This window comes from Pelobates fuscus, chromosome 12, assembly GCF_036172605.1.
Source record: "Pelobates fuscus isolate aPelFus1 chromosome 12, aPelFus1.pri, whole genome shotgun sequence".
In the NCBI taxonomy this organism is placed as follows: domain Eukaryota; kingdom Metazoa; phylum Chordata; class Amphibia; order Anura; family Pelobatidae; genus Pelobates; species Pelobates fuscus.
The window spans coordinates 102,611,164-102,636,288 of NC_086328.1; the positions used below are offsets into that span (position 1 = coordinate 102,611,164).

The 25,125-nt window shown below is 38.8% G+C and overlaps 1 protein-coding gene across 1 annotated transcript in view; it reads right to left on the minus strand.

Moving 5' to 3' along the window:
- Positions 1-23,985, minus strand: part of INSC (INSC spindle orientation adaptor protein) — a 170,639-nt gene extending 146,654 nt beyond the window's left edge. The window contains exon 1 of the mRNA XM_063438881.1: positions 23,703-23,985. The gene's annotated coding sequence lies outside the window, so the exon portion shown is untranslated. The remainder of the gene's footprint in view (positions 1-23,702) is intronic.
- Positions 23,986-25,125: the final 1,140 nt, after the last annotated feature.

Consider the following 25,125-nt stretch of genomic DNA (forward strand, 5'->3'; position numbering starts at 1 on the left):
GAGTGGTTAAAGACAGAAGCTGGGAAATACCTGGAGAAACAATGGTATCAGTTAGAAGATGGAAGAATAGTCATTCCAGCATCTCTAGCTGTAGAAATTGTCCAGAACTATCACAACGGGACACATTCTGGAAGAGATAGTATGGAAGAATCTCTCAGAAAACATTTCTTTTTTTTTTTTTTTTTTATAATTTATTTGATTTTAGTTGTCAGACATACAAAAACATACAAAAAGAATCTCTCAGAAAACATTTCTACATACCAAGATTGTCCAACTTGACTCAAGCCATTGTACGAAGATGTGTAATATGTGCTAAGAATAATGCAAGGCAAGGACCAGTAAAACCACCAGGAGTTCAGTATATGGGGGGACTCCCTATGTCCGATCTTCAAATAGACTATACAGTAATGCCTTAATCCGGTGGACATCGCTACCTACTAGTAGTTGTGTGCACCTATTCAGGCTGGGTAGAAGCATGTCCCACTCGTACAGAGAAAGCAGGAGAAGTTGTGCGATTCCTGTTGCGAGAAATAATACCCCGATATGGACTACCATGTTCTATAGGATCGGATAATGGTCCAGCCTTTGTTCACCAGTGCCTACAACAACTGACTCATATGCTTGGTATTAAGTGGAAGCTTCATACGGCATATAGACCTCAGAGTTCTGGGAAAGTGGAAAGGATGAACAGAACTATTAAGAACCAATTGGCAAAGATGTGTCAAGAAACTCAGCTTAAGTGGAATGTTCTTTTGCCTATAGCTCTGTTACGTATTCGTAGTACACCTACCAGAAGGATGGGTCTCTCACCTTTTGAAATCATGTATGGGCGTCCACCTCCCGTACTTGGTAACTTAAGGGGGGATTTGAGTCAGTTGGGAGAAGGAATTACCCGGCAGCAGGTTGTAGAGTTGGGTAAAACTATGGAGGAGGTACAGAAATGGGTACAAGATAGATTACCTGTGAATATTTATCCCCCTGTTCATAGCTATCATCCAGGAGATCAAGTGTGGATTAAAGAGTGGAACAGTATACCGTTAGGGCCTAAGTGGAGGGGTCCTTATGTTGTTCTTTTGTCTACCCCTACAGCAATAAAGGTGGCTGAAGTGACTCCGTGGATTCATCACTCCAGGGTTAAACCAGCAGCAGTAGATTCTTGGCAAGCTACACCAGATCCAGAGAATCCCTGCAAGATCTGGTTAAAGCGCATGACTCAGTCGGAGTAACGAGGAGATATTGGGATTACAAGTGTGTTTAAAGAGATCAGTAAGTGAGTGTTTTGTCGGCCATAATAAAGCCAGACCACTCACCCACGTGACATAGCCAGGGTGTCTCGAAGGGACCTCTGTGAAGGGAAGAGAGGACCTGCAGAACTCCATTCCTTGCAGCCCTTACACCCTGGAAGCTGAGGTGCCATCGCACGGACGAAGACTGAGGATGAAGACGTCGAAAGAAGTGCTCTTGATAATGTGTATTTTTATGTTTTTTATTATTCAGGAAGGTAGAGGTACCGACACACCTAGCTGTGAGGTTTGCATTAAGACTACTATAACAGGTAATCATATTTCCCAGACCCTAATTTGGCATTCACAATATGAATGTAAAGGATATGTATCAAGGTGTAGATACTTAGGTATAGAGTATAGTGTATGCCATTTAAGAGTAGGCGAACCTAAGTGCTTCAATCCAGAGTATCAACCCCGTACGATTTGGTTGACCCTCCGGAATGGAGACTCACAGGGGACCCTAATAAATAAAACAGTATTAGAAACCGTACATTCTTTGGGTGTTCTGCTATTTGATGCATGTAAGGCGATATCAAGTGGTAGAAAACCGTGGAATGTATGCGGGGATCTTAAGTGGGAGAGAACGTATGGGTCTAACGATAAGTATTTTTGTCCCAGTAGTAAAAATAAGTACGTAAGTCCAAAATGCCCAGATAGGGATTATAATTATTGCCCATACTGGTCTTGTGTGGGGTGGGCAACTTGGGGACAGACAGTAGATAAGGATATGATTGTTACTAAGTTGCCTACCAAACCGTATTGTAAGTCTATGGAGTGTAACCCAGTCCATATACTTATTAATAATCCTGAACAATTTTTAGATAGGTTTGGTAACTTATTTGGGTTCCAGATATATGGGACGGGTTTGGATCCTGGAACAATATTATTTATAGGGATAGAGACCGATACCGTAGCATCCCAAATTCATCAGGTTTTCCATTCTTTTTATGAAGAGATGAGTGTAGAAAATAAGATTCCCCATAATACTAAGAACCTGTTTATTGATCTAGCCGAGAGTATTGCTGGTAGTCTTAATGTGACCAACTGCTATGTGTGTGGAGGTACTAATATGGGAGACCAATGGCCCTGGGAAGCAAAGGAGGTAATGTATTCTGGTTCTGAGACAATTGAACAGATAACATCTTCTCAAGCCGATTATCAAATGAGTGTTAGAGGTAAATCTGAGTGGCGATTAAAGACCTCCATTATAGGTTATGTTTGCATAGCAAGAAAAGGAATAATGTTTAACACATCTGTAGGAGAACTAACTTGTCTAGGGAAAAAAGCTTATGATGATACTACAAAGAATACAACCTGGTGGTCGGCTTCAAATGTCTCAGAACCACCTAACCCGTTTGCAAGTTATGCCAATTTAAAGGACGTGTGGTTTGATCTATCTATCACATCTAGTTGGAAAGCCCCAGCAAATTTGTACTGGATCTGTGGTAAGAAGGCCTATTCGGAGTTACCACAGGACTGGGAAGGGGCATGTGTGTTAGGTATGCTCAAACCATCCTTCTTCTTGTTGCCTATTGAAACAGGAGAGACTTTGGGAGTTAAAGTATATGATGTGAATCATAGGAAGAAAAGGGAACCCTTAGAGATAGGTACCTGGCAAGATAATGAATGGCCTCCCCAGCGTATCATAGATTATTATGAGCCAGCCACTTGGGCAGAAGATGGTACTTTCGGTTATAGAACCCCAATATATATGCTCAACCGCATTATAAGGTTACAGGCAGTGGTTGAGATAATTACTAATGAGACATCACAAGCGCTCAATCTCCTAGCAAAGCATAATACTAGGATGAGGACAGCCGTTTACCAAAATAGATTAGCTTTGGATTATCTATTGGCAGTAGAGGGAGGTGTATGTGGGAAGTTTAACCTAAATAATTGCTGTCTTCAAATAGATGATGAAGGGCAAGCAATAGCTGAGCTTAGCCATAGCCATATGGTTAAACTAGCGCATGTGCCTACTCAGGTATGGAAAGGGTATAATCCAAGTAGTTGGTTTGGTAATTGGTATGAGCAGTTTGGAGGACTTAGGCATTGGTAGGTGGAGTCCTGCTAATCTTAATGCTGTGTCTTCTCCTACCATGTCTGATTCCTTTGGTAGTTAGGTCTGTGCAGAGCATTATAGAAAATATAGCAGAGAGAAAGGCTGCTGCACAAATAATGGCCATATATAGATATGAGGCTCTAAATCAGGGAGAACTAGTACAGGAAGAGGAATGTTGAGGGATTCACATCATTAGTAGCAAAGTCTGGTCTGGTTCATAGCAACCTGAGGTGTAAGCAAACTATGGTTAAGTGATGCATCTGGAATTGTGAAATATCAGAAGCATCAAAGGGGGGAATGTGGTGGAATCTCAGTAAAAATAAATTTACTAGGACAAGATTGCCACATGGTATGTGCATTTGCATATGTTGATGTACCAGTTAAGTCAGTTACACGTAGCTAAGATACAATCAGTAGTGTAAGGAGCATAAGTAGGAATACAGGATATACGAGTATTTCCCCTCCTCCATTGTGCTGGGCAAGCCATGTGGTCAAACAGGATTTTAGTCTCTATTCGGTTGATTAGATAAGAGTATGTGTAGGTTGAACTGATTATGGGAGGAGCTACATGCCTATATAAGGGACCTACACTGTATGATCAGGACTCAGACTTTGCTGTTTTTTGGTGACATTAGTCCCTCTGAGTCCCGGTCGGTGAATCGAATAAAGAATCTCTTCCTTCCTGAAGAAACCTGTGTCCATCTCTCTGTGCTTGGCTTCCGTCAGTTTCTCCGGTATCAAGATATCTATCCTCTTAATTTGTTATTCAAATATAAAACAAAAAAGAAAAAAAAACAGAAAACAAGAAATTATAATAATAATAAATACATTAGACTAAACCTATCTCATGATTATTAATCTTAAGAATATTTATTTACTTCTGTGCCTAACCAGACTATGTAGATCTTGGTGAGAAACACCTATGTCTTACTTTGGGAAAATTCACCCAAATGTCCTATGTATATCGGCAAAAAATAAGTGGAGGAGATCCCATCTGCCTATTATCCCTTTAACCAATATTGAATCCAGGGGTCCCATATCTTTAAATAGTTTATTTTCTTACCCTGGGTCGACCAAGGAAGGTCCTCCATTTCCCTCATAACCTCGACTCCTTCCACCCATTGTTTGCATGATTCTGTCGCCAATAGACAGGAATAAGTGCATTGGCTTCGCTAAGGAGTAGCCCCAAATGTATTTGTTTATTTTTGTGCTGGTATGTATTAGGCCAACCCAACAAAATCTGGGAAGGAGTAAGGGCAGTGGAATAATCTCATTAATAGTGGAAATTACTCCTTTCCAGAAATCTCCGATATTCTCGCAAAACCACCAGATATGCTCCATATCTCCCACACCCTCTCCACATCTCCAACACCTATCACTGATTTTAGGGTACATATTGTGGAGTTGGACCAGGGTTCTATACCACAAATTCTAACTATACATGGCAGTTCTCCACAAAACACCCCAGACAGATGGGTTTTCCTGCAAAGTGAGGAACTTCATCAAAGTGTTCTGTCCTAAAAATTGGCTGAAATACACAAAAATGGTGCAATCGCCTTGGAAACTAGTGAAACCAGCAGGAATATTTCATTGGTGACTGCTCCACTTTTCAAATTCCATCACGTAGCATCACAGAACAATAGAATGGCAAATATAACAGTTTACTCCCTTTTGCCACCAGCCACATAAAGCAGCTACATGGATACATAAAGCAGCCACGTGGAGATACAAAGCAGCAACATGGAGATACAAAGCAGCAATGTGGAGATACAATGCAGCCACGTGGAGATACAAAGCAGCCATATAAATTAGCCATGTGAAGAAAACCGTGACTAGAATCAAACCCTCATTCAGAATTATAGTTTCAGGAGTTGCGGAATTAAATACAGTATGTATTTTTTCATTTATTTTTCCGGATTCTGTATACGGCATGATCAGACAGACACTTTATTAAATGATCATTATTAAACCATAGGGAATGCCTTAACAAATCTTAACAAAACCCTAAAAACCAACACAGCACTAAAACTCCCTCTCGCTCAGATGTCCAGTCTACTGCCTGTTACATTCCTAACGCTTCAAAAACAACATGTAAAAACATCTTCACATGCCAAACGTCATTCGATTGCACAAGACTGATACGGTTAACAAACATTTATTCTTGATAGTTAAAATATCTACATCGGATAACAATGGGTTAACCCTAAAGTGCAATGCTGAGGCAAAGTTCCATACGAGGAGCAGTTGCCGTGGAAACCAATGGATTGTTTCTGCTTATTTGTCCACTTTTAGCCCTTTGCCCTAGAATTGCTCCCTTTATAAATAAACCATTGTGTCACTTGGTCCAGTTCTAGCGTTCCTCCACTTTAACGAAGGACGTATGGGCTAAAAAAAGCTCTTGGCCGTATTCATAATTAATATGCATTTCCTTACTCATCTCTAATTAAAGGAGAGATACAGTCACTCCGAAGATGTGATATATATTCCTATTGCCAGGGATGACGTCTTGAGTTATCCTTTAAAGCCCTTTGCAGCCGCCAACAAATGCCATTGTTTATGTAAGTGGTCTCAGCTAATAAGTGATATTAATGGTCTTGGCGGAAGGAGACGAGATTATTCCAATAAATATATACACATACATTTCAACTAAACAGAATTCTTGTATTATGATGATTTCATCCAGTTATCTGCAGATTAAATATAACAAGACACTCATAAGATCAAAGTGTAAGGTTAACATTAAAGTTTAAACTATTTCTATTTGTTTTTGTTTGTTTGGTTTTTTTTTAAGTTGTAACAATTTCATTAACCCTTTCAGTGCCAGTGAGGAGCAGTACTGTGTTTGAATCCTTTTATCACTATCAGTGGGCTCACTGTATGTTTATTAAGGACGCTATACCCCACTAGACGGGGTGTTGGTGGCTGCACCATCTTAAAACAAACAGCATTAGCTTAGTAGTAATTAATATTTCACTCACCACGCCTCGCATTTCAGCTCATTTTGGGCAGTAAGATTCTGATAGCAGGATACGAATTATACATTTTGCACCGATTAAAATATTCTGCTTCCTATTCACCAGAAGAAAAACGTAAACAAGAGCATGAAGCGGCGTCTGTGGCTAAGAAGAACAGCAGCAACTTGCCCATTGACTGGGCACATGAAACATTTATTAGTTACCATTGAGTGAGGTGTAAGGTGATAGCCAACTGCACCCCTTGGTCGGGGCAGCAAAGAAACTAACGCAAAGCGATAAGTAACTTTAGTTTGCAATGAAACGTGGGAATAGGGTGAGGAAGCTTATATTTCATAAAGCAGGATAAAGTTTTACAATGAGTGGAACACAGGAGTCACTGGGAGTCTGGGACTCACAGCCGGGAAAACCTGTTTAGTCTCTGAAATGAGATCTATGTGTCTGCATGTGTTTTTACACAAAATGTCCCAGCAACCATCTGTTCACTGCGGCCAAGTCTTGTATATTTAATGCAGGAGAAACATCACAGACACAGCCCTTTAAAGCACACATTATATGCATGATACATAATGGTAAAATGTAATGCCATCAAAAGGTTAAATGGCTTCATAATAAACCAGGAGACTAAACGTGGAGTGTCCAATATAGCATTAATTTCACAATTACCTACAGTTTAAACCGTTCCCATTCTATATTGTTTCTATTTCACCATTTAAAGAAAATAAGGTAATATTTCAGAAATATATTGGCATTGCTTTTTTTGTTTTGTTTTAAAGCAGTAACTCTCATCACACTCAGTCAGATACACAGTCTCTATTGTTGTCTCATGTACTATTTCCAACATGCACACCCACTCTCTCTCTTTCACTGACACTCAATATCTCACACAATATTTAAGACACACTCATTGTCTGTCTCACACTCTGTCACAGACACATTCAATATCTCTCTCACACACTCTCTCACAGACGCACTCAATATCTCACTCTCTTTTTCACAAACACAATATCTCACACATACAATATCTTACACACACACTCTTTCACAGACACACTAAATATCTCACACACTGATACACTCAATATCTCACACATACTCTGTCACAGACACAATACCTCACACATACTCTGTCACAGACATACTAAATGCCTCACACACTATTTCACAGACACGATATCTCTCTCACACACACTGTCACAAACACAATGTAACACACACACTCTTTCACAGACACAATATCTCTCACACCCTCTGTCACAGACAAAATATCTCACACACACTCTTTCACAGACGCACTCAATATGTCAGTCACTCTGGCACTAATGCACTCCATATCTCACACATACTCTGTCACAGACACAAAATCTCACATACACACTCTACCAAAATCTCACACACAATCTACAGATACAATACCTCCAGGGCAGGCGCCACCTATAGGCAAAGTAGGCGCCGGCCTGGGGCGCACATTTGGAAGGGGCGCGCGCGGCCAGCCGACAGCGCTCGGTATTGGCACATGTGCCGTGGCGCTGGAAAGCCGCACGCGGCACTAAAAAAAGGGGAGCGCGGCTGGTGCTCCTAAAAGAGCATTTGAGTGAGCGCCATATATCGGATTGCAGCGCCTTGTTTGTGTGCCGAGCGGCTGCATATTAAACCTTGTGGTCGCAGCGAGGCCCCTGTCACTGTCAGGATTACTAGTTGATCCAACACACAGAATAATATCACACCTAGGACTAAGGATAACATGTAACTGGACCTTAGAATGGCCGGACTTAACGTATCCAAGAATAGTCAAAATACTTGCCGAGGTCAGGGATACAGAATGAGACACAACATTGAAGGAAAGCCAAAAATCAAGGATACCAGAAATCAGGGAAGTCAAAATGAAGCCAAAGTCAAATACCAGAAATAATACGATCAGAAACACTGTCTCGGATAACCAGCAAAGGGAAACCACGATGGAGCAATGAGTAAAAGGAGAAAGGAGTTTAAATAACCCTCCTGCAGATCCGATTGGCCGTAACCGGCCTCTGACCCCAAAACATGCGTGCGCGTCTATTGCATGACATCACACGCACATCGACGCCGTCATTAACCTAAGCGGACGTGGGGCTACAATATGGCGTGGATCCACAGCGGCCGGTGTCCACCAACATGCTGCAGAAGTCATGCATACTGGAGCAGGACCACTGAGCGGCATTTCCATTACCGCTAGGAAGGCAATTTCCACTGCAAACACCATAAGGTGAGGATGAATACGTGACAGTCACTCTGTCTCCCTAGCAGGTCACATTCGGGCTCCTGTCTCTGTGTTCCCCAGCTACCTGCGTTAAACATGGCCCCTGTCTCTGTGTTTCCCCGCGGCCTGCTGGGAGGAAGTGAGATTAGTGAGGTCACATACTCCAGGCCAGCTATTTGCCATTTGGCTTATCCCTCTTGGAACATCAACCCTGTTACATATCTTAGTATCATCAGCAAAAATACATACCTTACCTTCTGCAATATCACTCATTAGAATATTAAAAAGAGAATGGGTCCACGTGCAGATCCCCACTGACTACACCAGCACCCCTATCATTAAAAAAAAAAGGTTAAACGAATATTGTATATAGATAATCAAAAAGTGAGTTTATGATCAACTTGCAAAATTTAGGAAAATGCAGCCAAGCTGAAGTATACTGTTCAATTAGGATATTTTGTCCTGAACTTAATTAGTTGTCAGTTCACCACAGTCTGTTGTTTAGTAAATTAACCCCCATTAGACAGCGCTTGACCACTTTCATTTTACAGTTTTAAGGTTTTATTCCCCTGTCTTGTCAAAGCTTATGGGTAACATTGCTTGAAATTGATGTAAAGAAATAATATCGTAAAATGGATTCTGACCTCAAAATGATTGGCACCAAGCTATTACGGCAGCTAACTTTAAGTGCCTTACCCACAGTCACTAACCTAAAAGGATATTTGGAGCCAACATTACAGCGGAAAAGAACATAACAGTAATGCATCAACTTTCTCCAGACCGATCTTATGACAAAAATGCACAATGTAAAGAAAGATGGAGATGGCTTAACTGTTTCAGACACAGAGAGTATTGCTACAACTTTATAAAACAGCTGATAGAACTGAGTGAGTGTATGTAGGATGTCATTGTCATTGCCGAATTATTCTCGTCTGTAGTTATTACGGTCGGCCTTGTGTGTAAATGTGACGCAGCGGTATTAAAAAAAGGTTAAAATTCCCTGTAGACTTCGAAACATTTAACCAGGATAGGTAGATACAGTATCTCACAAAAGTAAGTATGCCCCTCACATTTCCACTTAGGGGTGTACTCACTTTTGTTGCCAACGGTTTAGACATTAATGGCTGTGTGTTGAGTTATTTTGAGGGGACAGCAAATGTACACTGTTATAAAGGCTGTACACTTACTACTTTACATTGTAGCAGAGTGTCATTTCTTCAGTGTTGTCACATGGAAAGATATACTAAAATATTTACAAAAATATGACGGGTATACTCGCTTTTGTGAGATACTGTATAGGTATATAAACATGAAATGATTATTGTTTATTTTAAAGTTACGTGAGCAGAAGTGATAAAACGTGAAGATGAAATGACACACTATGCATTCAGTATTGAGAAACAACATGAAAATGTCAAAGTAAATACATTTTTTATACCCTTTAAGAGTAAATGTGTAAGAGTCACTCGTTCGGGGTGGCAACGTATGTATCGCATCTTAGTATAAAGTGATTAAGTCAAGTTATTGGAATTGGAGCTGTCGCTCCAGGAGAGACCTTGTGCTTCATGTTTTGGGGAGACTAACATGGGGTATTTACTAAGGTTAGAATTCATAGAAACATAGAAACATAGAATGTGACGGCAGATAAGAACCATTCAGCCCATCCAGTCTGCCCAATTTTCTAAATACTTTCATTAGTCCCTGGCCTTATCTTATAGTTAGGATAGCCTTATGCCTATCCCACGCATGCTTAAACTCCTTTACTGTGTTAACCTCTACCACTTCAGCTGGAAGGCTATTCCATTCATCCACTACCCTCTCAGTAAAGTAATACTTCCGGATATTATTTTTAATTCAAGGTAAATTTAAAGTTTATTTCATATTTAAGGTCAAAACTGCCCAATAGCCCAGCTATGCTTTAATTTTGGTGCTAAGGCCTTAAATTTGTAATTCACTTGGAATTCACTTGGAATTCTCACTTTAGTGAATACCATAACCCTGCTAGTCTTCTTCCCCACATCAGTTCAAGGACTAGGAGGGTGTATTCTCTGACTCTTTTATTCTGTGGGAAATCCTTACAGAAGCCTTTAGGTGTTCCCATGGAGTAGACCATTTGTACAGGGTCTGGCTTGTAATCCATTTCCACAACCTCTTGCTATCAGCCTCAGTACTCAGCAGAGGACTCAGTTTCAGGAAAGATATACTCATTGCCAAACGATAGAATCGCACTCCCGATGACAGGATAATCCTTGCTGGCACAGAGAGGGGAAGCTGAGATTTTTGTGAGTTTTTCTGCCAACAGAGATGGGAAGGACGACATAGCAGGACACGTGTGGATCCCAAACTGAGAACCAGTCTACCATGTTCCCATTAAACCAAGCCTGCCCCTCATAAAAAAATGTTTACATTAGGTAAAGTGCATCAAAAAATCCTCATTGAGGGGCGGTGCCTAATGACTGAAGAGAACGGTCGCATGCTCGCTGAGCTCCAGGCCGCGACACGGGGAAAACCCTCTTTCAACACCCTTAAACGGGCCGATTCCGCCCCAGGGTGACCCCAGCATATAAGCAAGCCCAATGGGGCGAAAAAACCAAAAAGCTTAAACCTGAAAGGCCCACGAAGGGCATGGATATCGGCGAGCTATGGCGGCAGGCCCACGGCACCTCAGGCTTCAATATGGCGTCTCTACACGGCGGGTACTCCGACTTCTATTAGGAGACATGCAAAAAAAAGTATATTAAGTGGAGCGCTGATTAAATAAATGTGAGAGGGGTTAAGAAAATAGGATACCTAACTACCTATCAAAATACAATACACAAACATAAAGAGATTACCCCTTCTCAAGTAGTAGATCAAAAACTGACCTTACTTACACACTCAAAATTGAATATAAAACAATTTATTGTAAAAATCAGACAAAATATAAAAGAAAGTAATTACTTATACATAAAATATGTCTTGTTCAAATAATTTGAATTAAAGCCATAACAAAGTCCAGACCTTATTCAGATGCTCGGCGTCCCGAGTTAAAATATATGGTGTTGAAAAAAGTATAAATCGAATAAAAGTCCTTTTGTAATCCAGGTGGTGGCTTGTGGTGTTGGGAGTCAGACCTCTCCAAACGCGTTTCTCCGCTCCTGCGGCTTTCTCAATGGATGAGGTCTGTCTCACTGCATTCGTTTATATAGCGTATTGCCGGCATCAATTCAATCTCGGCAAATTACTCACAAACCTAACATTTGAGACAACTTAACTTTCAAATGACCACATGGTCACAGTGTTTCAAAATATACCAGTTTATACATCTTGTTACTTATTTTGACCCACATATAACATTATTGCACTTTGTTTGCTGACGTTACTATGGTAACGCCCGCCCAGGCAGATTGGAATGAAACTGCCGTTTTGTATTCTCGGGCAGAAAAAGAACGAGAAGTACAAAAACTTTAATATTTAGAATACAATATAAGTGGTTTGGGGATAGGTGCTATATGAGCAAGTGACAGCATAATTCCATAAAACAAAGGTTTTTACTATTCCTTTATAAGCAGAGTATTACCTTTCTTGTATTCTATTAGCTACCGATACCAAACTTAAACAGGCTGGATTGTAACTTATATGCTCGATATATTATGTAACAAGGCTAGAAAATAAATAACACTAACTCACATCTAGGCAGAATTTAGCTTCTATCTAAAAATGTATTTTTTCACACATCCAAATTTAAAACATGTGAGTATTAGATTTAAACGGCAGGAAATAAATTATTGCCTTTTATTTACTTTAGTTACTATAATGGTACCTTCTTCAGCAGGTTCCAATATACCTGACCTTACATTTTGTTAATACAACACAGTCAATTCACTTTTATTCATTTCGTTGTTATAAACTCGTACTTTCATTGCTGTGGTAATATCTGCCTCAGTAGGTTACAATATGCCTATTATTAGATACTGTTGGTAAAGAAAAAGAAGTAAAAATAAAAATAAAAATAAAAATAAATATAAAAATAAAAATAAAAATAAATAAAAAAAAATAAAAATAAAAATAAAAATAAATATAAAAATAAAAAATAAATAAAAATAAAAATAAAAATAAGAAAAAATGATTAATAGAAAATAAATAAAATATAAAATAAAAATAAAAATAAAAAATATTTAATACAAAATGAATGCTGATTTCGCTACTGTCCAAAATGCCCAAAATTCTGGTAATTAACCTATTGATGGTTTTCGAAGTGGGATTCATCCCAAAAAGTGACATAGCTCGAACTCAGCATTTAAACCCTTGGGCTGCAGCGTGTCTAATTGGTACATCCATTTCATCTCGGCTATGCCCAATTGTTTGGTGTGATCTCCCCCTCTCCAGTTTTTATTAACTTTACATATTCCCATAAATTTCAAAAGGCTCATATCCGAATTGTGTTTATGTTTAAAATGGGCAGAAACTGAATGTTGCAAGTATCCTTTCTTTATGTTCAGCATATGCTCTCTAATTCTGACGTACAGTTGCCTCTTTGTTCTTCCTACATATTGGAGCCCGCATGGGCACTCCAATACATATATCACATTGGTACTTTGGCAGGTGATATGTTCCTTTATTTTGAAAAATTCCGTTTTCCTCTTGCAGTACTTTTTAGTCACTTCAGATACTCCTTTTGCTTGTTTGTATTTACTTTCTTTGCATGCAATGCAGTCCAAACAATAGAAGAAACCATTCTTCTTAGATGTTGTTGGGGTGTGTTTTCCTTTTAGATGTTTATTTGTTATTTTCCTTCTTAAATTTGGCGCACCCCTGAAAATAATCTTGGGTTTTTCCGGTAAGCTGCTTGCCAGTATCTTATCTTTTTTCAATAAGTGCCAGTGTCTTGTCAGTATCCTTTTCAGTTTTAGATTTTCTTTATTATAATTCAATATGATTGCTGGGAAGTCTCCGCCTGGTTTTGTTTCTTGTAATCTATTCTTATTTTTTAAAAGTTTGGTACGGTCTAAGTTGTCAACTCTGTATATTGCTTCCTCTATTTCATTCGCTTTATAATTTTTCGACAGGAATTTTTCTTTCACCATTTCCGCTTGTTCTCTGTAAACTTCAGAGTCTGTGCAATTACGCCTCAAGCGTCTGAATTCCTTATAAGGCACATTCTTCAGCCACATTGGTAGATGGCAGCTCTCTTTAAGAATAAAACTGTTCACATCTACTTCTTTGAAGTGCGTTTTTGTTTTCACTCTACCTGAATCTACATAGATGGTAAGGTCAAGGAATTCTACCTGTGTCTTGCTGCAGATGGTATTCAGTTTGACTCCCCAGGTATTCATGTTCACATACAACAGAAACTTTTGCAAATCTTCCATTTCTCCTTCCCATATGAAGAAAACATCGTCGATGTATCTTTTGTAACTCAGAATGTTCTTATTCCAGGGATGTTCGTTCCAGATGTAATTTTCCTCCCAGTCTCCCATAAACAAGTTAGCGAAACTCAGGGCAAATTTCGTCCCCATCGCCGTTCCCTTCTTCTGGAGATAGAACTGGTCTTCAAACAGGAAATAATTATTTTTCAAAATGAAAGAAATTCCTTCTATTATAAATGAGATTTGTATGTCTTCTAATTCTCCGTATCTCTTTAATGCATTACTCACGGAGTCGCATCCTTGTTGGTGATCAATAATCGTATATAACGAAGTCACATCTGTAGATACCAGGATATAGTCTTCTTGCCAAGAAATGGAATCGATTTCCTTAATCATCTGAGTCGTATCTTTGAGATGTGACTTTACCTTAGACACATACGGTTGCATAAATGTGTCTATATATTGTGACAAATTCGATGTGATTGAGTTAATCCCTGATATTATTGGCCGGCCCGGTGGTGTTCTCAGATCCTTGTGGATCTTAGGTAAAAAATAAAAGGTGGGGGTTCTTGGGAAGGTGATATAGAGAAATCTATATTCGGACTCTCTTAAGATTCCAGTGTCTCTGGCATTATCCAGCATAGTTTTAAGTTTGATCTTAATCTCATTAAGTGGATCATTCGATAGTTTCCCGTATGTTTCAGGTTCTTCTAAAAGTCTGGTTGCCTCTTTTAGGTAGTATTCTCTTGACATGATCACTACCCCCCCCCCCCCCCTTTATCTGCTGGTTTTATGCAGATCTCACTGTTATTCGTAAGGTCTTTTATTGCTTCCCTCTCTTTACTTGTTAAATTATTCTTTGAATAATGATTCTTCTTCATTTTCCTTATATCATCGGTTACTAATTCTTCATACATTTCCATTCCAGCAGAAACCTGATTGATAGGATAAAATGTAGAGGTTGGTCTTAATTGGCTGTGTAGGAACATGTTGTTAGGTTCTTCTCTTACTGGGAGATCTGGCAGTTGATCAAAGTGTTTTCTGATACTTAATTTCCTGATGAACCTCTTAACATCAATTGTTGCCTCGAATTTGTTTACATGCGCTGTAGGTGCAAATTTTAATCCTTTATTCAGTGCTGTAATATGATGGTGTGATAATGTAATTCCTGCAAGATTGAATATCCCTACTGGTTGTGCTTCTTGTTCTTTTTCTTGCTTGTCCATTGTTCTTCTTCCTCCTCTATTTCTTCTAAATTGGGCTCTTTTCTTTTTGTGCTTCTTGGTGTCAATGGATGGAACCATGTGGTTATCTCTCTGGTGTTCCTCCCTAAAAAAAAACCCTCTCTTGTGTTGTTGTGTACCTCTACTTGTACATCTCTTGTGTTATTGTGTACCTCTGCTTGCACCGTTGTGGTCTTATCTCCTACGGGAGTCTCATCTGTTGCATAGTGTCTTCTTTCAGAATTTCTTATACATTCCCTGCCTATATTTCCTCCTCCAGACATCTCCACATTCACTGTATGTCTTCTCCTTTCAGATGTGTCTTCCCTTTCTTTACTTCTGTTGTCATACTGTGCCTTCCTCCTATCTGGGTTGGTGTTTGGTAGCATTCTATGGTATCGTTCACCCTGTCCTCCTAACGCTCTAGGGTTTTGACATTCTGTATATTGTGTCCTCTTAGTCTCCCCTGCTTTTATGTCTTTCTGTGGGTCTCGGCTTCTTCCCATATGGCCCTCTTCTATAGTGTTCTTAGGCCTCCTCCATCCCTCACTAGTATGTCTTTTTTCATTTAATGGGATGTGATTAGGGTTTTCTCTTTCATAGTATCTCGTTGACTGTTGATTTGGTCTACCATTCCAATTCTGGTTTCTTTTCCCATAGGAATGTGTGTTTTGATTTTCAGAACCAGTTCTTTTAGGTTGTTGGTATATATTCCTTTCTTGATATTTATTTTTATCATATTGTAAGTCAAATTTCTTCTGAAAATTTCTGACTCTGTCATTCTTATAGTCATCCGTATCACGTAGGAATTTTTTCTTTTTAGTCTTCTTTATATCCTCCTCCAGTCTCTCTACACTTTCTGCTATTTTTGCAACCCTGTCCCTTGGGTTATCTCCTCCTTCCATGGATTCTAGGATCTTTTGTAACTCATTAATCTCCTGGTCTAATTCTACCAGCTTTTTTTTCCTACATTCAATTATGATATCCATGAAGACAAATGAGCAATCTTCCATTGCTTCATACCATCTTTCTTTGAGTTCTAAATATTCAATAGGGAACGCCGGGTCTTTAAATATCCTTAATCCTCGGGGGGTTATATTATCGATGATATACTGTTGGAGTGTGGCAACTTCCCATTTAAGTTTCAGTTCCTGTTTTAACAGTCTTTCTAATTTTAAGAATAGGAAATTCCTGTTATGTGTTGTGGAATACTCTTTGAGTATATCTATTCCAAAACAGCGGGTAGCGTTAATGTCTACTTTCTGTCTTAATGTGTTAATATCCATCATAACAGAAAAAAAAAAAAAAAGTAGAATGAAAAATATAAAATACAAATAAAAAATAATAAATAAATAAATAAAAAATAACCTGCTGCTCAACACTAGTTAGGTTCAAATAATAGACATGCAAAAAAAAGTATATTAAGTGGAGCGCTGATTAAATAAATGTGAGAGGGGTTAACAAAATAGGATACCTAACTACCTATCAAAATACAATACACAAACATAAAGAGATTACCCCTTCTCAAGTAGTAGATCAAAAACTGACCTTACTTACACACTCAAAATTGAATATAAAACAATTTACTGTAAAAATCAGACAAAATATAAAAGTAATTACTTATACATAAAATATGTCTTGTTCAAATAATTTGAATTAAAGCCATAACAAAGTCCAGACCTTATTCAGATGCTCGGCGTCCCGAGTTAAAATATATGGTGTTGTGGGAATGGGAATGGGAATATGTAAAGTTAATAAAAACTGGAGAGGGGGAGATCACACCAAACAATTGGGCATAGCCGAGATGAAATGGATGTACCAATTAGACACGCTGCAGCCCAAGGGTTTAAATGCTGAGTTCGAGCTATGTCACTTTTTGGGATGAATCCCACTTCGAAAACCATCAATAGGTTAATTACCAGAATTTTGGGCATTTTGGACAGTAGCGAAATCAGCATTCATTTTGTATTAAATATTTTTTTTTTTTTTTTTTTTATATTTTATTTATTTTCTATTTATCATTTTTTCTTATTTTTATTTTTATTTTTATTTATTTTTTATTTTTTATTTTTATATTTATTTATTTTTTATTTATTTTTATTTTTTTTTATTTTTTTTTATTTTTTTTTTATATATTTTTTTTTATTTTACTTCTTTTTCTTTACCAACAGTATCTAATAATAGGCATATTGTAACCTACTGAGGCAGATATTACCACAGCAATGAAAGTACGAGTTTATAACAATGAAATTAATAAAAGTGAATTGACTGTGTTGTATTAACAAAATGTAAGGTCAGGTATATTGGAACCTGCTGAAGAAGGTACCATTATAGTAACTAAAGTAAATAAAAGGCAATAATTTATTTCCTGCCGTTTAAATCTAATACTCACATGTTTTAAATTTGGATGTGTGAAAAAATACATTTTTAGATAGAAGCTAAATTCTGCCGATACTAGACGGCATTGTTTGGAAAATTACCCATTTAACTGAGCATACCAATATTATAAAAATTGTGCCTCATTGTTTTATTTGCTTAGTTTGTTTAACCTGTACGGACAACTCTACTGTTAAACTTTAAAAAAAAAAAAAAAAAAGGAGGCTGCTACTCTTGGGAATACATGCAACTATTGTGTACACTTATGCAAACTGTATGTTTTACATGCATTAACCCATCACTTTATTTTCTGTACTGAACCATCATATGCCTCAATAAAAACAAAGATTGACAAAAAAAAAAAAAAAAAAAAAAAATTCTGCCTAGATGTGAGTTAGTGTTATTTATTTTCTAGCCTTGTTACATAATATATCGAGCATATAAGTTACAATCCAGCCTGTTTAAGTTTGGTATCGGTAGCTAATAGAATACAAGAAAGGTAATACTCTGCTTATAAAGGAATAGTAAAAACCTTTGTTTTATGGAATTATGCTGTCACTTGCTCATATAGCACCTATCCCCAAACCACTTATATTGTATTCTAAATATTAAAGTTTTTGTACTTCTCGTTCTTTTTCTGCCCGAGAATACAAAACGGCAGTTTCATTCCAATCTGCCTGGGCGGGCGTTACCATAGTAACGTCAGCAAACAAAGTGCAATAATGTTATATGTGGGTCAAAATAAGTAACAAGATGTATAAACTGGTATATTTTGAAACACTGTGACCATGTGGTCATTTGAAAGTTAAGTTGTCTCAAATGTTAGGTTTGTGAGTAATTTGCCGAGATTGAATTGATGCCGGCAATACGCTATATAAACGAATGCAGTGAGACAGACCTCATCCATTGAGAAAGCCGCAGGAGCGGAGAAACGCGTTTGGAGAGGTCTGACTCCCAACACCACAAGCCACCACCTGGATTACAAAAGGACTTTTATTCGATTTATACTTTTTTCAACACCATATATTTTAACTCGGGACGCCGAGCATCTGAATAAGGTCTGGACTTTGTTATGGCTTTAATTCAAATTATTTGAACAAGACATATTTTATGTATAAGTAATTACTTTCTTTTATATTTTGTCTGATTTTTACAATAAATTGTTTTATATTCAATTTTGAGTGTGTAAGTAAGGTCAGTTTTTGATCTACTACTTGAGAAGGGGTAATCTCTTTATGTTTCTATGAGGAGACGTCAGATGAAGGTGAACTCTTCCCGGGACGTCCTCAGCCATCAACGGCTCAAACGCAACCCCCACCACCAGCCAAGACCCCCACGCCAGTGAGCATAGAGGCCATCAGAGATCTAATGGCGGAACACCATAAAAAGATTTTGGCGGATGTCTCCTCGATCAAGGACACATTGCAGAGCTTAACAGTACGTGGAACCTTCATGAACGCCCTAATCAACCAAATTCAAATGCTGCAACAGGAGGTTCAGGAGCTGAAAAAGCTAGCCGGGCAGAATGACCTAAGGTTTGCCACGCTTGAAGATAAACGCCGCCTAAAGTACCTTAAGATCAGGGACATCAGAGACGACATACATGATGCCGAACTTCCCCATGTTACTAGGCGACTCCTTGCAGCTCTACTGACTCCAAGAATAGCCAAAGCGGTGACAATAGACAGAATATTTCGCGTTCCAAAGCCCACTAGGGCCCCAGCCACAGCTACGAGAGATGTTATCCTACAGTTCCAGACCTACAAGGTCAGAACCGCAGTACTGGCAGCTACCAGAGATCAACCATCTTACCTCTTCGAGGATATGTCTCTCACCTTTTATTCTGATCTCTCAGGTGCGACATTGGCTTGGAGGAGGTCCCTGCAACAACTGACATCCCTCCTGCGATCACAACGCATCAAGTACCGCTGGGGCCCAGCGCATACCCTACTGGTCACAAAGGGCGACACCACACTCACAGTACGCTGCATGCAGGAGGCGCCGGCGACACTGAGACAGCTGAACCTCCCAGCGGACTCTCTGGCACTACCGACACCAGCGGACAGACACGCAAATCCACCGAATTGGAGCACAGCCAGCGCGGCGGAATTCATCCCCAGAAGACACGCCGGAGAACCCAAAGACACAGCCACCACCTGAAAATATTGGGACTATAAATTATTTTGCCGGGACATTGCCCTCATATATGGACCCACCTCTGGACAGCAGCTCAACGGCGGGCTAACACCCCACTTTGCGGATGGCCGTACTCCCTTAACCATCAACAACCACACACCACACGTTAGCATAAGGTCCCTCTATAGGTGCCAAATTAACCCCTCACATTTCCAACGCTGCACGGGCACTCCACACTAGCCTATCTGCCGAGCAACCAGGAGCAGATATCTAGCCCCGACCTAGCTCCCCCCGCGGGAACACTCCCCACTGCCCTCCTTTACCCAGCACTAACTATTTTACCTATAAGGTTCAAAGCTTAAATGTGTCCTAATGTTATTGTGATAATGCTGATTAAAAATGCTGAATGATCTGCAGGTGACAGCGGCATAAAAATTGTGAATAACGAGTCTCAACATAAGTAACAAAAAAAATAAAAAATCCTCATTGAATACACATGTTCAAATTTAAATGGATTTCCCTGCAGCATTTTGCACATGGCAATGTCTTGCCATCTGATCTGTCATGCCTGAGCAGTGCACATGAGTGCCAGGCTGCCATGACACTTTGTCAATCATGTGCCCTCTAACCCAGCACTCACACACCACTAAGAAGGTGTCCCCTCTCCCCATGGGAGTTTGAAAGCTGAGTATTACGCATTTTATTGTGAGCTAAATCTGACTCAGAGAAATGGCAGTGTTTACATTACAACCTAGGGAAATCTCCAGTTGTCACTCCTCAGACGACAACTAGAGATGCTTCCTGGATCAGTGCTGCACAGTGTGCAGCTCTTACATTGAGTCTCTTCGCCCTCTGCATGGAGATACTGAACTTTCCTCATAGAATAGATGCTGATTGGTCAGGGCAGCATTTGGCTCCACCCCCGGCCCATCTCCTTGGCTAAGTTCATCAGCGTTGATAATCCTATAGGAAAGCATTGTGATTGGCTGAGATCGTCACTTTTGATGATGTCAGCAAAGGAGGCAGATCGGGGCAGAACCAGCACTAGAAGACTGGAATAAAGGTAAGATTTTACTATATTTAGGGGAACAAGAGGAGGCCGGGGGGGGGGGGGAGGCTAGATGGTGTTTTCAACACTATAAGGTCAGGAATACATGCTGGTGTTCCTGACCCTATAGTGTTCTTTTAACAAATATTGTAATTAATTTGACAACCAACAGCAACTGTATATTTGATAAGGATGTATGTTTAATCAGTTAATTATATGAAACTATACATTGTCATATATTATTAGAAACAGATAACCCACACATCTCAATGCAGCAGTTGTGATGAAAACACTAATTGCAGAAAATAAAAGTCTGTCTTAAAAGGAGATTATCCCGAAATTAATTATCCAGATTTTGTGTTCCTTTAGTACGTAATGGGTCTTTGTTCTCACAGTGTAACAGAATTAGCCTAATTGCATTACATAATTGGAGTGTACGCCAAGTACCCAGATACTCTCAGACACAATGGAAAAACAAAATAGTGATTTTTCACAAAAATTATTTTTGTTTTCCTTTTTTTATTTTTTTTTACGTTTTTTTTTTTTTTTTTAAATCTAAACAGATGTTCAACCATGTAATTTTTAAACTGTGGCTAATATAATAAATAAAACTGATTGGGTCCAGTGCTTCCAGTGCCATGTTGTCATAATTTATCGTATTTTAACACTCGGTTTGACATTATAGGTGTGGGATGTGGATAACCTTCCACTGCAGGAGCATCATGGTAAATGTAGCTTAGAAAGGGCCAGTACTAGAAGGTTACCCATCACTGCAGACCTTGAGATATTGTGCTGCTGATACAGAGTTTCCATCACACAAAGAAGCACATTAATGTTTAAACACTGAAAATGCCAACAATTCCAAAGCAGATAGCCACAAAGGAGCAATTGTCTCTTAAAGAGCATTCTTCGCCCATTGATGGGCAGGAACAACAAGTGTGCGTCGACAATGACAACTGGCAGGAATCTGTCCCACAACTTGGAATGTGTATAATGAAAGCAGCTGGATAATTAACAGCTACAACCGGCTTGTCAACATTTACAAGGAGACACTGCCCAAATAAAATAAATAATAATAAAAATCACTATTTAGCATATATGCCTATAACCAAAACATACATGCATTTAATTATGCATTTTTTCACTGGGATATATCTAAAAACAGCTTCTAAAACCTACAGTTCTCTTGTCTGCAGACTTTGCAAGCCCTCCCCTTCAAACCCCGCCCACACCTTCTGTTGCTGTCCAACCACAGACTTCCTAATGCAGCTTTATGAAGTCTTTGCAAGATAGGTGTTTTGGGCATTTGCTCTCTTGAGTTCAGCTCCACTCAAGCCCCCTACCAGTCCCGATTTCAGAGGCGTGTCCCATCGTTCCGATTTAGTTCCCTGGTTTCCCGCATTAGATTCGCTTGCGATGTGCACAGGCACCATGATTCTGCAGAGAGTGCATCAGCAGCACTTTCTGCAAGGCCCTGCATGCCAGGACCATTCAGACAGGCCCGTTCAGTAATTTTCGGGGCAGGCTCACCCATTATGGGCATCGCCAGTGGCACGAGTTGCATCACTGGCAACGTCCCTTCTCAGGCCTGTCCACCCACCTGTCTCTATCTGCATGCCTCCCAATGTTGGAAGGTATGTCCACTGAGCTAAACTACCAGGAAGTAACAGGAGTGGGTTTGACATGCAGGAGGGTGTAACCTGGTTAATTTATAAAAGTGGAAATTTCTATTGAAATCTGACCTTTTTGTTAAATAATTAAAACAGTACACATTTCACACATAGATCACTATAGCAAGATAAACTGCTTTAGGGGTTTGAAGTGACACTTACAAAATACACTGTGAATTGGTGTGTGGATTTTACTTCTATTTTTTAAGCATATGATAGGTTAAACAAGTAAAACTTAACCCTTTGCTCACTGCCAGTGTGTATAATATAATGAAGATAAAAGCATCTGACACTGATTAGAGATGGTATTACTGTGGAATGTCAGCATGTAGGTTTTATATATATATATATATATATATATATATATATATATATATATATATATATTGATAACACTTCTGCTGATTGAGTGCTATAGCAGTAAGATACACCTTGGATCTGATAAAAATATATGATGGCAACTGCTATGTATGTGCCCAAGACATCACAAATGTGCAGAACACTACAATACACTATTACACATGTACTAGAACAGTGGTTCCCAAACCATTCCTCAAAACCCACCAACAGTCCAGGTTTATCAGTATCTCCATTGAAATAAAATAGGTAAATCCATAAATCCTGGACTGTTGGTGTGCCATTAGGACTGTTTTGGCAACCACTGCTCTAGAACATTTATGATACATTTTCACATTTGAAGGGACACGCAAGGTACCAAAAGTAAATAAACCAGTCTTCTTTACCTGTTGTATCTATATAAGAAATTGCCTTTATTCTGTGATTCCAGATAGATAGCGTGTGATCAGAAGAAGGCCAGGAAAGAAGCTAGCAGGGTACATTCTGCTCTTTCAAAACCTTCTACATGAGAGCTATATACATCTCGTAAATATATTTTAAACATATAGCATTTCACACATCCAGAATACGAGGCAATACAATGTAGAAAGCTACATGTGACTGATACAGAGACACACACGCAAACATGCTTTTCCAAACAATGTATCCCACAAACATTTTGCCAGACATTTGCCATCTCCGTAACCATAAATTTATTGTACATCACTTCCAATTTTCGAAAGTAAATTAGACTTTACACGACTGGATATCGTATGATTAACAAATACATCATAATATGCAAAGGACAAAAAATTCACAATTTTGGCTGAATGAATGCATTACTATCTGCCAATTACAATTCAAAACACAATCATCTTAAAGTTAAAGAAAGTAGGACTTTGTTATGAGCTAAATCTACTTATCAACATAATTATGATATAAAAGAGCAACTGAACTCTGGCTTTGAGGGAAACGTAAAGTTAAGGTGAGTGGAATTTGTACTTACCCAACAGAATAGACACTTGAGGAACCTATCAATGGAGAGACTTGTATCCTACACCAGAGGCTTTTCCCTGCTTTCTGACTGATGCCTATCAAACTACTTCTTTTCTAAGAGCTTCAAGAGGAAAACAAACCTCAACATTTGTTCACAAGACAGAGTCCTTTTACCAGTCAAGAGCTGCATAGTTTGAGTTTGGAACAAGTCCAACAGACTCTGAATAAATCTATTTCTGTCTACAATCACAGAAGAAATATTTTAGCAGATTTGTGGTGAGGCCCCAAACTCAAGCAAGTTGGTCAGACTTCGAAGGACTGTAATTAGAGTCTCTGAAAAATAAAAGGGAAAAAAAGAATGTCAGGAAGAAAGCGGAGCAGAGGGACAAAAAAAAACTAACAGACAAAATTCCCGGCAGCGTAGTGCCATAAATCAGCCTCAGGGCCAAGCCAGCTACCGTGGAACTCTGTGTTCTAGAGAAATGTCTAGAACCGGAGCACTGAGGTTAATGTGTTTTTTTTTTTTACATAAATCCAGAAATATATCCTATAGAGTAATTCACTAAACTGCGAATTGTAGATAATTAAAATCCAAAAAGTAGTAAACTATTATTTTCAAATTGTCTGTTAGTGACCAGATTTTTACATTTTTTTCATATTTTAATTTTACTAAAACTCAGAGTTTAGTGAATACTGCACCCCCCCTATACCTCCACCCCTGGGATTCTCCATAACATGAAAAAGAAAGAAGACTAAACACATTTTGACCATCATGTGATGTTTAAAATATGAGACGTTTTATTTAAGACAGGTGCTTCCTTTAGACATTTGATCTTAATTCTGTTAACACATGTTATATAAACATTATGTTTTATGTATGAAAATTCATCTTGGAATTCGAATTTGGGCCCTTTGCCCTCCTCGTTTTATTTTGCTTTCAGTGAAGCAAGATTCTGTGTTTCCTGTAATAAAATATCCGATGTTCTGTGAAAGGAGGGGACGCAACTCCTGGAGCAAAACAAATCGCAAATCCAGCTGCTTCGGAACATTCTGTAAAATGACAGGAGAAAATTCCTAATAAACTAAATCTACACATTGTGGCATTGTCATATAAAAAATAAGGACGTCATAACCAGAATGTTCTAAAAATAAAATAAATTAAAAACTACCAGGGCTGATACTGTAGTGACTTGTTGCCAGGGCTGTATGTGACCCACTAGGCAATTGCAAAGAATTGTGTTTTTTGTACTTCCCCTGTGATCCATTCACAAAATATTTTGATGTTAGGAGTGGTTTGGATGATCCAGTCAGTATTCGTGGCTGGAGTGCCACTATTTGTATCCACTGAGGTTAAATTGTTTTGCATTGGTGATGTGTTACTGTAAAATCTGTTGCCATTAACATTTACAGTTGCAGCAATGCATTAATTGTAT